Source organism: Lutra lutra, chromosome 1, assembly GCF_902655055.1.
Source record: "Lutra lutra chromosome 1, mLutLut1.2, whole genome shotgun sequence".
Lineage (NCBI taxonomy): Eukaryota > Metazoa > Chordata > Mammalia > Carnivora > Mustelidae > Lutra > Lutra lutra.
This window is the reverse complement of record NC_062278.1, coordinates 165042285-165055270: the sequence shown is the minus strand read 5'-3', so window position 1 is coordinate 165055270 and position 12986 is coordinate 165042285. Positions and strand designations below refer to the sequence as shown.

Here is a 12986-nt window from a genome sequence, read left to right as displayed (position 1 = left end):
ACTGGAGCAATCAGCTCTGACAGTGCTCCATCCTCGTGTGAATCAGGTCATGGATCTGTTGGCCAAATGTGTGTGGAGGAGGGTGGGCACCATCATCACCAACACCACCATTGCCACCATCATCCCCTCACCAACCCTGCTGCCATCACCACACTGCTACCGCCGCCATTTGCCCCTACCACCATCACCTCCACTAGAGCGTCCGCTGCCACCACTGTCACCACTGACCACAGGCCACCCCCACTGCCATCACCATCACTCCCATCACCAGCGCCCAAAGACCATCACAACTCACCACTACTTCACTTACTTCCTCGAAGGAAGATTTGCGTGCCTCCCACGTTGACAGGCAGAACTGTGGGCTTTCCCAACACCATGAGGAGCAAAGATTATTTCTACCTGCAAGTGGATAATGGTCCAGGGAGGGAGAGAGGTTTTAACCTAGTAGCCACGATGGACATTTAAGACTGCAACAGAAAGAGGTGCTGCAGGAGACAGTCAGGATGTTGGGAAAGTCTGGAGGATCTGACCCAGATAGGAAGATGAGAGAAAGCTGCTCTGAGATCAGAAAGGTAGGAATTCACGGGGTGGGTGTGGGTGGGGAAGTGCATCAGGTGTAGAGCCTTGCGTGTGCAGAGCCTTGATGGCAGGAGGGACATGTGAGTCCAAGGGCCAGGAGAAGGCATGTGGGGGCTCTGCTCCACATGGTCACTCAGGGACGCAGCCGGGTGGCTTCCTCCAGCTCGCAGCATCTGGAGCAGCTGTCTCCTCAGTTGCCATAGCAGACAAAAAGGGATGGAACAATCTTTTTTTCTCTTTAAAATATTTATTATGGGGGTGCTTGGGTGGCTCTTGGTTTCAGCTCAGGTCATGAGATCAAGGTCATGAGATCGAGCCCCGTGTCAGGCTTCACCCTCAGTGCAGTCTGCTTGCGATTCTCTCTCCCTCTGCCCCGCTCCCATTCTCTCTCTCTCAGTCGCACGTGTGTGCACACACACTCTCTCTCTCTCAAATAAAATATTTTTTAAAAGATTTTAATTATTTATTTGACAGAGATCACAAGTAGGCAGTGCAGCAGGCAGAGAGAGAGGGGGGAAGCAGGCTCCCCATTGAGCAGGGAGCCTGATGTTGGGCTCAATCCCAGGACCCCAAGATCATGACCTGAGCCGAAGGCAGAGGCTTAACCCACTGAGCCACCCAGGTGCCCCTCAAATAAAATCTTCAAAATATTTATTATGAAGGCTGCCAGGCATACGTAGAATGGGAGAGAACAGTGTCATGGGTCTCCATCAGCCATCCCCCGCAACTTCAACAATTACAGCATCCGGCCAGTCTTGTTTCATCTCTATCCCCATCCACTCCTCCAACCTTGGACTATTCTAAAGCAAATCCCTGCTATCATATTATTTCGTCCATAAAGATATGATAAAGACTTAAAAAACGTAATCGCGAAAACTTTATCACACCTAAAAAGCAAAAAATCTTCATCAAATTTCAAGTTATTATTCAAATTTCCCTAGTTACTTTTCATTTCTTCAAAACAGCTTTCAAATAAGAGCCACACACTGCATTTGACTAATATGCCTTTTAAGCTCTTACGTTTACAAATCCCTCTTCCCCCTGTTTTTCCTTTCACTTCACTTGGAGAAAGTGGTATTTGACTACAGATTGCCCTATTTTGGAGTTTGCTAATTGTGTGCCTGTGGTGTTCACGTGTTGCTCTGAGGCCTGTGTTTCCTGTAGTTCTGGAGGCTGGAGATAGGTCCAGAGGCTTGATCAGATCGAGGCAAGAGTTTTGGGCAAGGATGCTGCAAAGAAAGCATTGTGTCCTTCCTAAGCTATTATTCCCGGAGATACCCTGTGTCTGATCACTTCCTTTTGATGACATTAGGACTGGCCAATGGTTCGGGAGTTCTCAGCTTGGCCAATCCATTATAAAGCGCCCCACATACCTTTCACTAATAATTTTAAGAACCATTGATGATCATGCCTAATTCCACTACTAGAGGGTTGCAAAGTAGTAAAATTCTAGCATTTCCTTTTCATTTATTAGCTAGAATTTTCCTAAAGAGAACTGGTTATTCTGAGAAATAGTTCATAGAAGAAATGGAAGATAGATGATTGTTCTTCCCTTTATGGAAATTTTTTTGGAATAATAAATTGGTTTCTATCACACCCAGTGTTGACAAATAACATTTTTCAGCTACCCTTCTAGGCACATGAATTTTTTTTTTTTTTTAGCATCTTTGTATTTCAGTCTGTTGCAGACTTTCTTGATGTTCTAATTGTTCCACTGTTGGCCAGTGTGGGAGCCCCTGCTAGTTAGCTCCCGAGTCCCATCTTCACCCCACAGACTTTGATCACTCCCTTTGCACTGTGCATGATAAGACACCCCAGATTTGTCTTGAATATTTCCTGTCCTGACCCAGAGCCAGACCTGTTTCCAAGGACCCCCGGTTCCTCTGTGTGGGGCGTGATTTTGAGAGGTCACGGGAATGAAGGCCAGCAAGGGGGTCTGTGGTATAAAGGATAAAAAGGGGTATCTGAATGCCACTGTCCCTGCCAGAGGGGTTCAGGGAGGGCAACAGAAAAATAACAGAGGCCTGGGGATGCTTCAGCTTTGCTGCAAAGAACACAGTTGCATGAAACAGGAGTGTGTGATGGCGGGGAGAAAGACAGAGAGGCCAAGGGCAAGGGCTGAGTGGTAATGCAATCCCATTGCACTGATAATTGGTAATTGCAATGGTCCTTGGAAAGGACAGGGGACTGGGTCCAAGGCCGGGGGAACAGAATGGTCTTGGGTGGAAGGGACAATTCTTCCACAGCACCAGTAGAGAAGAAAGGATGGATATTTCTGGGGTTGCTTGCTTTGAACCAGGTGAGAAGAAGATAGACAGTGGACAGCTGTGGGAGCCAATATTTAAAATGGCCTCACAGTATTCAGGCCCATGTATGGTCCCTTCCCACACGGTATAGGCTCATACACAGAACCTGCAGAATATTCTGGAAATAACAGAGTGTGACTTCTGAGGGGAGGTCATGAGAGATACAGTGGCTTCCATCTTCTGCTCCTGGGTCACTCACTCTGGGGGAAGCCTGCTGTCACGTTCTGAGGACACTCCAATAAATCCAGGAGCCAGCATCAACTTGGGTTCAGGTGAGCGGGCCAGCTGGGGCAGCAGCAGCCCCATCCCCAGTCAATATCTTGGTTGCAACCTTGGGAGAGACAGGAGGTCAGAACCACCCAGCTGAGCTCCCGGGCTCCTGACCCACAGAAACTGCATGAAATAATACATGTTTGTTGTGACTAGAAGCTGCCAGCTTGTGGGGTGATTGATTGACTGACTGGTTTTTTACCACCAATAGACATCTAATAACATGATTGGGATAAAAGATGGTACAGCAGAAAGGAGATGGTGGTCAGGGTGTGGACTGTTTGAACAAGGGATCCAGAGAAGCGTCTAAGAGCCCAGAGGCAGGAGGTCTTTCAAATTGGAACTGACAGGCCAGATATGGGACAGACTGTGGATATTATAATCCTCCAGGAAGACAGGATGCCCTGGGATCCAGGGGAGGTCTGCAGGCTGGGTTTCAAATTCTTCAGTGAACAAGGAGGAGCTCAGGAGATGTAACATCATGGTGGCAGTGGAGGAGGGGCGGCTGGTTTGGCTCTCAAAAGGGAAGCCTGGACTTTGGTGGGGGAGGGGAGTCTGTTTTTGCACGAGGAGTACTATTCAGAATGGAGTGAAAAGGCCAGGAGAAGACCAATCCAGGGGCGCCTGGGTGGCTCAGTCATTAAGTGCCTGCCTTCGACTCAGGTCATGATCTTGGGTGCTGGGATCAAGTCCCGCATTGGCGTCCCTGCTCAGAGGGAAGCCTGCTTCTCCCTCTCCCACTCCCCCTGTTTGTGTTCCCTCACTCACTGTGTGTCTCTCTACCAAATAAATAAATAAAAAATCTTAAAAAAAAAAAAAAGACCAATCCAACCTCTAGGTTGGGCATAAATGAGAATCAAGAAATTAAAGTCATCATCTGCACCACTGGCATCACTCTACTACCATGAATAACCCCATCACCACTGTAGCCATTATGACTCGTGTCGCGGCGAAATCCTGACCACCGCCAGCAACATCAACGTCAACACCAGCACAAGGTTGTCATCGCCACCAATGCAAATGCCATTCATGCCATCACGACCAGCACATCCACCAGTATAACCACCAACCCTGTTGCCACAAGCGTCAACCACCACCACCAACACTGTCACCTACTCAGTGCCAACATGGCCATCCCTGTCACCACAGACATCACCATCACCTCTGCCACCACCACCATCGTGATCACCTCACAGTCACCACTCCCACATGGATCCTCACCTTCCCCATCACTGACCTGCCATCAGGGACACCACCATGCCCACCACAGACTTGGTCACCACCTCCACCATCGCCTATACCTGACCTCTGCCACCACTGTCACCACCAGCATTACCACCACCATCGACTCTAACATCATGGGGCAAGGCTGCTGGATGCCTGCCTCGATATCCTGCCCTCATTTCTTCCTTATAAACAGGGTACCAGACTCTTCAGTGAGTACAAGGTCACATGGAACAAAGATCACAATTCCCGGGCTCCCCCGCTGAAGGGATATGAGAAGTGTGGGGGGCTTCCAGGAAGTCTGCTCCAAAGAGGGGCAGCCTCTTCTCTCCCTTCTCATCACTGTGGGCCAGGCAACCATTATCTCTCACTCGCTTTACTCTACTAGCCTCCTCATGGGTCTTTCCGCTTCCCCTTTGCCTCCTGATTCCATGTAGCACTGACGTGTCCCCAGAGAAGACCTTCCAATAGCTTCCCAATGTATTTAGCATAAAATACAAACTCTTTATTCTGGCCTATGAGGGTCTAAGAAATGGAGTTCCTGAGCACATCTTGGTTCCCATCTCCCACCAAACTCTTCTTGCTCACACTTTCCGTTTTGCACGTTTTGCACTGGAAGCTCTAAGGAGCTAACCTTTTGCTCACCACAGGGCCCTTGCACATGCTGTTTCCTCTGCCCAGAATGTGAACTCTGAGCCAGGTCAGTTTCCTGTTATTTGCTTTGTGGCAAGTATCTTTGTTTGTAACAATATGCTTGTGCACGTACATGTTGAACACATATTTCTTCCACTAGACTGGAGCATCTTTCAGGGCAAGGATATGGGGCTAGATGGGGGTATGTGTTTGCTGACTTCTCTTTCTTCAATACCAGAAACAGCACCGGGTATGTGGAAATATTTGTTTTAAAAAATAATAAATGCATAAGTGCATTCATGCTGGCCCCTATCTAGAGCTATATTCCTACCTCACTTTCCTTCAGGCAAGTTATTAAATTGTCCCTTGAGTCAGTTTCCTCAACTGTAAAATGGGGATAGCCATAGACTCTTCCTTCTGGGTTGTTTGGAAAATGGAACGAGTTAATATGGATAAGGAGTCTAGAACACATATAAATGTTTGCTGTGGCTCCTCCTGCCCACTGGGTCTGCTTTAATGACACTGGAGCCTTCTCCCACCTCCGGGCTGCTTGCTGGATGTTGCTCTTCCTTGGGGCTCCGGCCAGTTCCCCGCATCCCAGCTCTTAGAAGGTTGAGACTGTTCCAATACCTCCCCCCACACCTGATCATGCCTCCTTGATATAAAGCTGGGCCCAAAACATGGCCAAGTTCCACCCTCAACCCGCCTCTGGGACATCCTTCCCTGGGCTCAGTGCTAGTCTCTGCAATCAGAACCAGCCCCACCTAAATGCTCCTGATTGCAGCCCTGAGGCTTACAGGATACATAGGGAATTTTTAAAATGTTACTTAATAAAAATTTAACATACTTATTTTAAAAAAATACACGACAGAAAAATGGAAAAGCAAAATTGAATCACCATTCCCGAGTCCTACCACTCAGAGCAATCGTCACCAACCTGGGAAGGAGCATAATTCCAGACACCTCCCTGAGAGGCTCGGAAACATGGAGCTGGGTCACTGGTGTGGAAATGGACCCTATGATGACGGCGGCTTCCCAGGGTTAAAGGATTGCCTTTAGTTTCACTTGGATTTGATCCAAGAGAAAAAAAAGCTTGACATGCCACTGAAGGAACTGCTGGTCTGGATATGTGCCAATTGTCATGCTGGTCCACTCTCCCGATGACGTCACGGTACTCAGGTTGTGCAAGCACCCTTATTATCCTCCTGAGGCACGTGAGGCTTGCCGTATCAGTGAAGACTGTAAGGTTCCAGAGGCCTGGGGCATCCTGGGAACTCCTTTTTGGGGGGCGAGGACAGGCTCTTGCCCCTCCCACCTCCCACCATGAAGAAAGAGGCCCCAGCACCAAGGGACCCCAGGATGCAGCAGACAACACCCTTGGAAATGCAGCCCCAACCCACTCATCAGGTGACTGCATGGGAGGGGCCCAGAGCAAGAGAATCCTCTCTCTCTCTCTCTCTCTCTCTCTCTCTCTCTCTCCAGAAGGTTCAGACTGTGGTCAAGCTGCTCTGTAGTCATATGACCTGCAGATCTGATGGTGGTAGACACGGCCCCAGGTGCAGCTGGGGCCAGCCCTGGTAAGAGGTTGCTATGTAAACGCTCAGAATGCCGAAGCAGAGCTAGGTCAGGAGCCCAGCTTCTGGAATGCTCCAGGGCCCCTGGAGGGCCTGAGCATCTGGTGATGGGCATCATGTGACCGTGTGACTGGACATGGTCACCGTCAGATCCACTCGTCATAAGGCGGCCGGGTCCAGCAGCTATCCATGGTGTGGCAGATGGGGGAGCTCAGGCCGGGGCTGAGTGCATCTCTGCACGGGCCCAGCGACAAGGCAGGCTGGGCTCCTGCAGTCCTGATCTCTGTGGTTCTACTGCCTCTGCCCACCTGTAGCTCCGGGGGAAGGGGGCCCTCAGGTCAAAGGGTGGAGGAGAAAATATGAAGGCCAGGCTCACAGACAGGCCTGCAACCAATTATGGGCCTCTGCCATCGGGCAATCCCTCTGGCAGGTCCCTCAAGGAGACTGGTGGGGAGAGATGGCCCTGGAGTGCTGAGTTGCTCGCTGAGGAAAAGGGAAAAGCAGCCTGACGGACAGGGATGTGTGGACTCTGGGCAATAGGCAGGAGCCTGGCTGGTTGGTCACATCTTTGGAAGAAGGGAAGACCCGAGCCAAGGAGGTCTGGGGACTCGATTCCTGGGTGGGCGTGGCATGCGTGCATCTAGCCTGGAGGAGAACGGTGACAACCAGGCCCAAACTGATTTGCCCTGGGGCCACTCTGGCATTGGCACAGTGGTTCTGTGAACAGAGGAGGCGCGGCAGCAGGGTAGACTCGGTGCGTGGGGCCCAGCATGCCGCCCCCACTGTGGCAGACGTCTCCCTTCCAGCAGTGGAGAACAATGCCGGGTCCTTGATGTGGTCACCCCTTGAAGAGGCCGGCCACCTGATGGCAAATTGGTTGCACTGCATCCTTTCCACTCGAGAGGACGGCAGCTTCTCTCTACCAGCACCAATACCCTCTTGGGGAGCCTCTGGGGCTGCCGTACCTCCACCGGCATCACCGCCCAGGGGCGCACACGGGTCTGATGGCCATATTTTTTCAGCCAGGGCAGATGGCTTCTCAGTTGTTTTCCCATCTGCACTGGGCACACAGGAAATGATTCCAGTGATTATTGGCTCAATTTACCTAAGAGTAGTACATCATTAGGACCATTCTAGAAGCACAGGAGAGAAATTAGACCATTACATACAACACATACCTTAGGTTATTAGGGCTTCATTCTCTCAAGGAGCCCTGATGTCCTGCACAACACTGTCTCAGACTGGGGACCATCGTACCCTGAGGAGGTGACCGTGGAACGCAACCATATGTCCCCTGGTCACATCACTCGGAAACAGCCCACCTGAGAGGACTGGCCCATTAAAGGCTTAGCTCCGGTGCTGGTCTGGGACATCCTGAGGGCTGAGGGCTTGTCCTCTGCTACATGAGAATGCCCGGAGCCCAACGGACATGTAGGACAAGGCCTTGTGGCAGACCCCTGGGAAAGAGCCGGGGCATCCCACCAGGCAAATTGAGAGCAGTGCAAGTGCTGGCTGAAGGTGAGAGGAATCCAGAACAGGTGGGAGAAGGAGATGGTGGGTATCCGTTGGACCAAGCAGGACCACAAGCAGCACGAGGGACCATCGCTCATTCTACTATTCCCCGTATTAAAATCTGACAGGGATCGAGGCCAGCCACCATGGGGAACTGGACCCTGGGACACATGGACCTAAAAAAGGCCCTAGGTGGAACTGAGGAGGGGCAAGGCGAGCGGGCTTTTGTTTTCTGTGTCTGGTGCTCTGACCTCCGGCCTGGCTGACCCTGGAGGGACTGCCCCTCCCAGAATTGGCCAATTCCTAGAGAGTACTCCAATGGCCCCTGGGTGCTTTTCAAACACAAACCAGCCAATCCAGAGCCCATGGCCCCAGCCACCTTTAGTGGGCTCTCACACTCTGAGCCATGAGCTCCCCCAACCCTATCCCCAAGGCCTGGTCCCAGACAACTCAGGACTGCCCTAGGCTTCAAACCAGACAGCACCCTAAGCCTGCTTACCCAGCTTACCTGTTCTTTCTTGAGGAAGCCACAGTGAAGGGTCCTGCCACAGCTGCCCTCCACCCCCGACCCCCTGCTTCCCCAGGCAGCCCCTCGGGGTGCCGTGTGCCCCCTCCTCTGGGAATTGCAACGATCTTTTCAATGATGGCCTTACTGAGCCTCTTTTAAACCTCGGACTGTCTTGGGTGACTCTGTGGCCCATGTCAAGTGCTCCTGCCTGGTGGATGCCAGCCACAGTGGCACTGTGGTGACCACTCCCTGCTGTCCCCACCCCACTTCCCACAGGTGACCATGGCCTGGCTTGCTCTGGCCCGTGGCTTCTTGGCCCCCGCATGAGGACCATCTGCGGGGCTTGCCTGGCCCCCAGCTACATAAACCGGGAAGCACAGGGGCCAATGGGCCAGCCCCGAGCAATGCGGAGCAAGCCTCTGGCTACGTGTCCCCTCTTGTCCCTCTTGGGGGTGGACAGTTTTCAGGACCTTCCTCAAGGTTCTGCAGACGGCCCAGTGGAGTCAGTATCCCCCTGATGTGGTTCAGCAAAGCCTGTCTGTCTGCTGGCTTTCCCCCCTTCCCTGCCTCCCCTTCCCCTGTTTCCCCTGTTCCCTGGAACCACCTCCCTCAGAGATTTCCAGCACAAACGCAGACTTCATTCCTCAGACTCCCCTGTCAGCCATGCAGCACGTGGGCCTGCCCTTCCCCGAGGTCTGTGTGAGTAGGGAAGTCTGTGTCAGGAGGAACTCTGGGCCCCCCAGGGGGCTCCTCCTCATAAAATGGAGCGACCACAGCTGCTCCCTGAGGCTGTGAGGATCCCAGAAATGTAGTACTGGACAGGGTCCTGACAGGAAAGAGGTGACAGGCGAACTAGGTGGAAGGGTTTCACGAAGGGACTATTTATAGGGACTACTGAGGACACGAAGTTAGAGACAGCAAGAGAGCCTTGGCCCAAGAGAACCAAGCTGGTCCAGTGAGGCCCGGGGGCGGTTCTGGGAATGCCTGACAGGCACAGAGGCAACCAAAACTGTGCCTACCGGAAATGCAGAATCCCACACAATCTTGCACCGGGGCAACCTCAGTCCGTACTGCCTCTTGGCTTTCCCACCTCATCATCTCCCTGTACAAAGGCCTGCCTGGGTGACCTCGGGCCTCTACTGCTCGGCTCCAGGATGGCCTCTTCCCAGGGTCACCTCTCACTGCAGGCAGAGGGCAGGAGGTACAGAGAGGGCTCCCGCATGGCTCCAGAAAGCTTGGTGACAGCTGGGACAAGCTGGGGGCAGACCCCTTCCCACCTTTGAGTCAGGCTGTGCCCTCGGCCACCACCTAGTTTTTGCCCAACTTGGGTCCTCTGGCCCAGCCCAGCCATCCACACAGACCTTATCTCGGCTGTCCATCGAGGGCCACCTGGACAAACCAGTCCTGCCAGAAACTGGATCTGGTCATAAAGGCCCCTCCCTAGAGGTGTGTGAGATAAACCCCCATCCTCCCCAGGCCTTCGCTGGAGCCAGAGGGCCAAGGCCTGGGGTGGAGGTGGTGGGTGGTTCGCTTCTCCTCCCCCTCTCCAGCCCTCTCGCCTGAGCTGGTGACTCCTGGCTCAGCTCTCAGAACTGGGGTGAGGGAAGGCAGGGGTCAGGACAGAGGGCCACTGGGGAGAGCCTAGGAGCTACCCCGTTGGAGCTCCCAACACCAATTTTCCTTTGTTTGAAAGGGAAACTGAGTCCCAGAGAACTTTTTCAGCTCCATTTGTCGAGACTGCTAATAACCTCCTCACATCAAAAGATTGCTTTTCGTGCGCCTGGGTGGCTTAGTGGGTTAAGCCTCTGCCTTCGGCTCAGGTCATGATCTCAGGGTTCTGGGATTGAGTCCCACATCGGGCTCTCTGCTCAGCAGGGAGCCTGCCTCCCCCTCTCTCTCTGCCTGCCTCTCTGCCTACTTGTGATCTCTCTCTGTCAAATGAATAAATAAAATCTTTAAAAAAAAAAAAAAAGATTGCTTTTCCTTCATGTAAATCTGTCCTCTGTGGGCTCCTCACAGGCCCTGGGGTGAAGGCCTTGCCTATGGTGGGCTGATGCACAGGGGATCAGTGTGGCCATGATTCCCATCTTCCAGATGAGGAAACAGGTCAGTTGCCTAGGTCACACATGGCCGACCTGGGACTGGAGCTCTCTCCCATCTGCCTGCAGAGCCACGCCCCGAGGGAAACTTCTAGAGTCTTACCACCCTAAATAAGCACAATTACCCACTTGTCCTGTTGGCTCCTTTTAGCTATAAATTCCTGGGAGTACAGCCACTGGACTGAAGCTCCACAGGATTCTGAGGATGATTCCCACTGACAAGCCGTGTGCCAGCTGCGGTGCCTATGGGGACCCGCCGTGGAAGCTAGGAGGGGGCCCCAGCCCAGCAGCTGTTGGTATTCTTGCTTTTTACCTGGTTGGTGGGAAACGACATTTCTCTGTTTGTACATCCTGGCCTCCAAGCAGCTTGTCTATGCATGTTGGTTGTTTCTGTATCTTCTGGTAGGAATTCCAGGCCTCCATTCTTTGCAGGCAAAGACAAGGGCTGGGATGTCACCAGTTGCTGCTGCTTTCTGGCCTCAGGCTTCTCATCTGCAAAATGGGGAGATGGGGCGCTCCAGGGACAACAGCCTCTCCAGGCCCAATTCCACCTAAAGGAATGCTTCTTTTCCCCCGTCTTGCCCCAGGCCCAACTCCTGATACCAGGCCGTAAATAACTTTCCATTTGGTCACGTCTGTTTTGGTGAATCTTTTGCTCTGGGGGAAGTGGGCGTGTCCCTAGTCCAGGACCCACACCAGCTATCACTGGAGGGGCCAGGAGGGGTAGGGAGTGGTGTAGGGGGTTCTGTCATCTTGAGCTCGGTGCCATTACCAAGGATGCCCACTGTGTGCCAGGCGCCCACACCCCAGGGCAGTCAGGCCAAGAGCCTCACCAGGTCCTTCTCCCTGCCAGTTACAGCCCTCAAAGCACAGGCGGGAAGACTGAGCCTGCGTGCACAGGGATGGAGTCTCAAGGACCCACAGGGCCTGCAGAGGTCTGGTCGGCGGGGGCCTGCTCTGCTGGTCTGGGCGACCCCAGGCACAGGAGCGAGGAGGGCTGTTCCCCAATGTGCTCCACACTGATGCAGTGGGAGCTTTGGCCTCCACTCCCCAGCCTCCAGGCCCCAGCGCCCGCAGATTCCTTTGCCTGGAATGCAAGGAAGCAGACAGGCCCAGAGAAGCCCAGCGACTTGAGCACGTGGCCCAGCATCAAGGAGATCGGGTGTCCAGGCGGTGGGAGGATAACGCGGGTCTTCCCCGCTTGCCTGGGCCAGATTTGGGCGCCGAGACGCCCTCACACCCCACCCCACCCTACCCACCCCACCCCCCCCCCCCCCCCCCCCGGCTCCCCCCCAGGTCAGCTGCGGGTGCGGAGGCGCTCGGCCGATTACGGAGCGCGGCCGCCAGCGGGTCATCTGCATGACAAAGGGGCGGCCGGCGGCCCGGGCGGGAGGGGCGGTGCGGGGGGCGCCTGGCCGGGCTCAGCCCCCGCCCCGCCCGCAGGCCCGCAGCTGCCCGGCTAAGCCTCCGCCCCGCGGTCCAAAGATTTGGGGGGCGGGGGCGGCACGCGAGCCCCGGCGCTCAGCTGTGTTTGCTCGGGGGGCGCCACGCGGGGCGGCGGGGCTGCGGCGCGGGACAAAGGCCCGGATCTGACCGACCCCGCAGGTGGCGAGGGGGAAGGGAGGGCGCGCCGGGGAGCGAGTACGGGGCGGGGTGGAGGGGAGGGTGGGGAGGGGAGGCCGTAGCGGCGTCGGGGAGAGGCGATGCAGGCCCGCCCGAGTCCCTGAGACCTGAGACACCCCTCAGGAGCCCGGGGCCCCGGGATCAACAGTGTCGCGTCCAACGGCCTGCTTTTGGGAGCCGCCTCCAGCCCCCCTTCCTTCCCTGGCACCCCAAATGACAAACGCTGTTAGCGTCCATCCATTCTAGGCTGCTCTCGGCCGTCTACATTTGCTGTGGTCCGCACTTCCTCCCTGTGACTCAAACAGGCCCTCTGTTAATGGCCCTCTTGGGCCCTCTTGTCCCCCCCCCCCCCCCCCGCCCCCTCCCCCGCCTCCCCGCCTCCCCGCCCAGGCTGCTCTCGCAGCAGCTCCACCCCAGCCCCACACCCTCCCCAACCCGCTCTTTCACCTTCCCCATCGCAGGAAATGGCCCTTCTGTATTCCAGGTGCCTGCACCGGATCCCGGCATGGGCATCGCGTCCTTCACGTGTCCCACCCCCGCATCCCTCTCTGCCGGCTTGATCTTCGAAATCTCTGGAGAGTCTAAGCACCTTCTGCCAGCGCCGCTGCTGCTCCTCGGTCCAGCCCCCATAACCTCTTACCGGGACTGTTCCTTCATG

The 12986-nt window shown here is 54.5% G+C and overlaps 1 long non-coding RNA gene across 1 annotated transcript; it reads right to left on the bottom strand.

Moving 5' to 3' along the window:
- Nucleotides 1-5926: 5926 nt before the first annotated feature.
- Nucleotides 5927-11195, bottom strand: LOC125087376 (uncharacterized). The gene is made up of 3 exons (XR_007123425.1): nt 11019-11195; nt 7552-7719; nt 5927-7303 (listed from the first exon to the last, which is right to left on the bottom strand). It is a non-coding gene; the product is annotated as an uncharacterized LOC125087376 (long non-coding RNA).
- Nucleotides 11196-12986: the final 1791 nt, after the last annotated feature.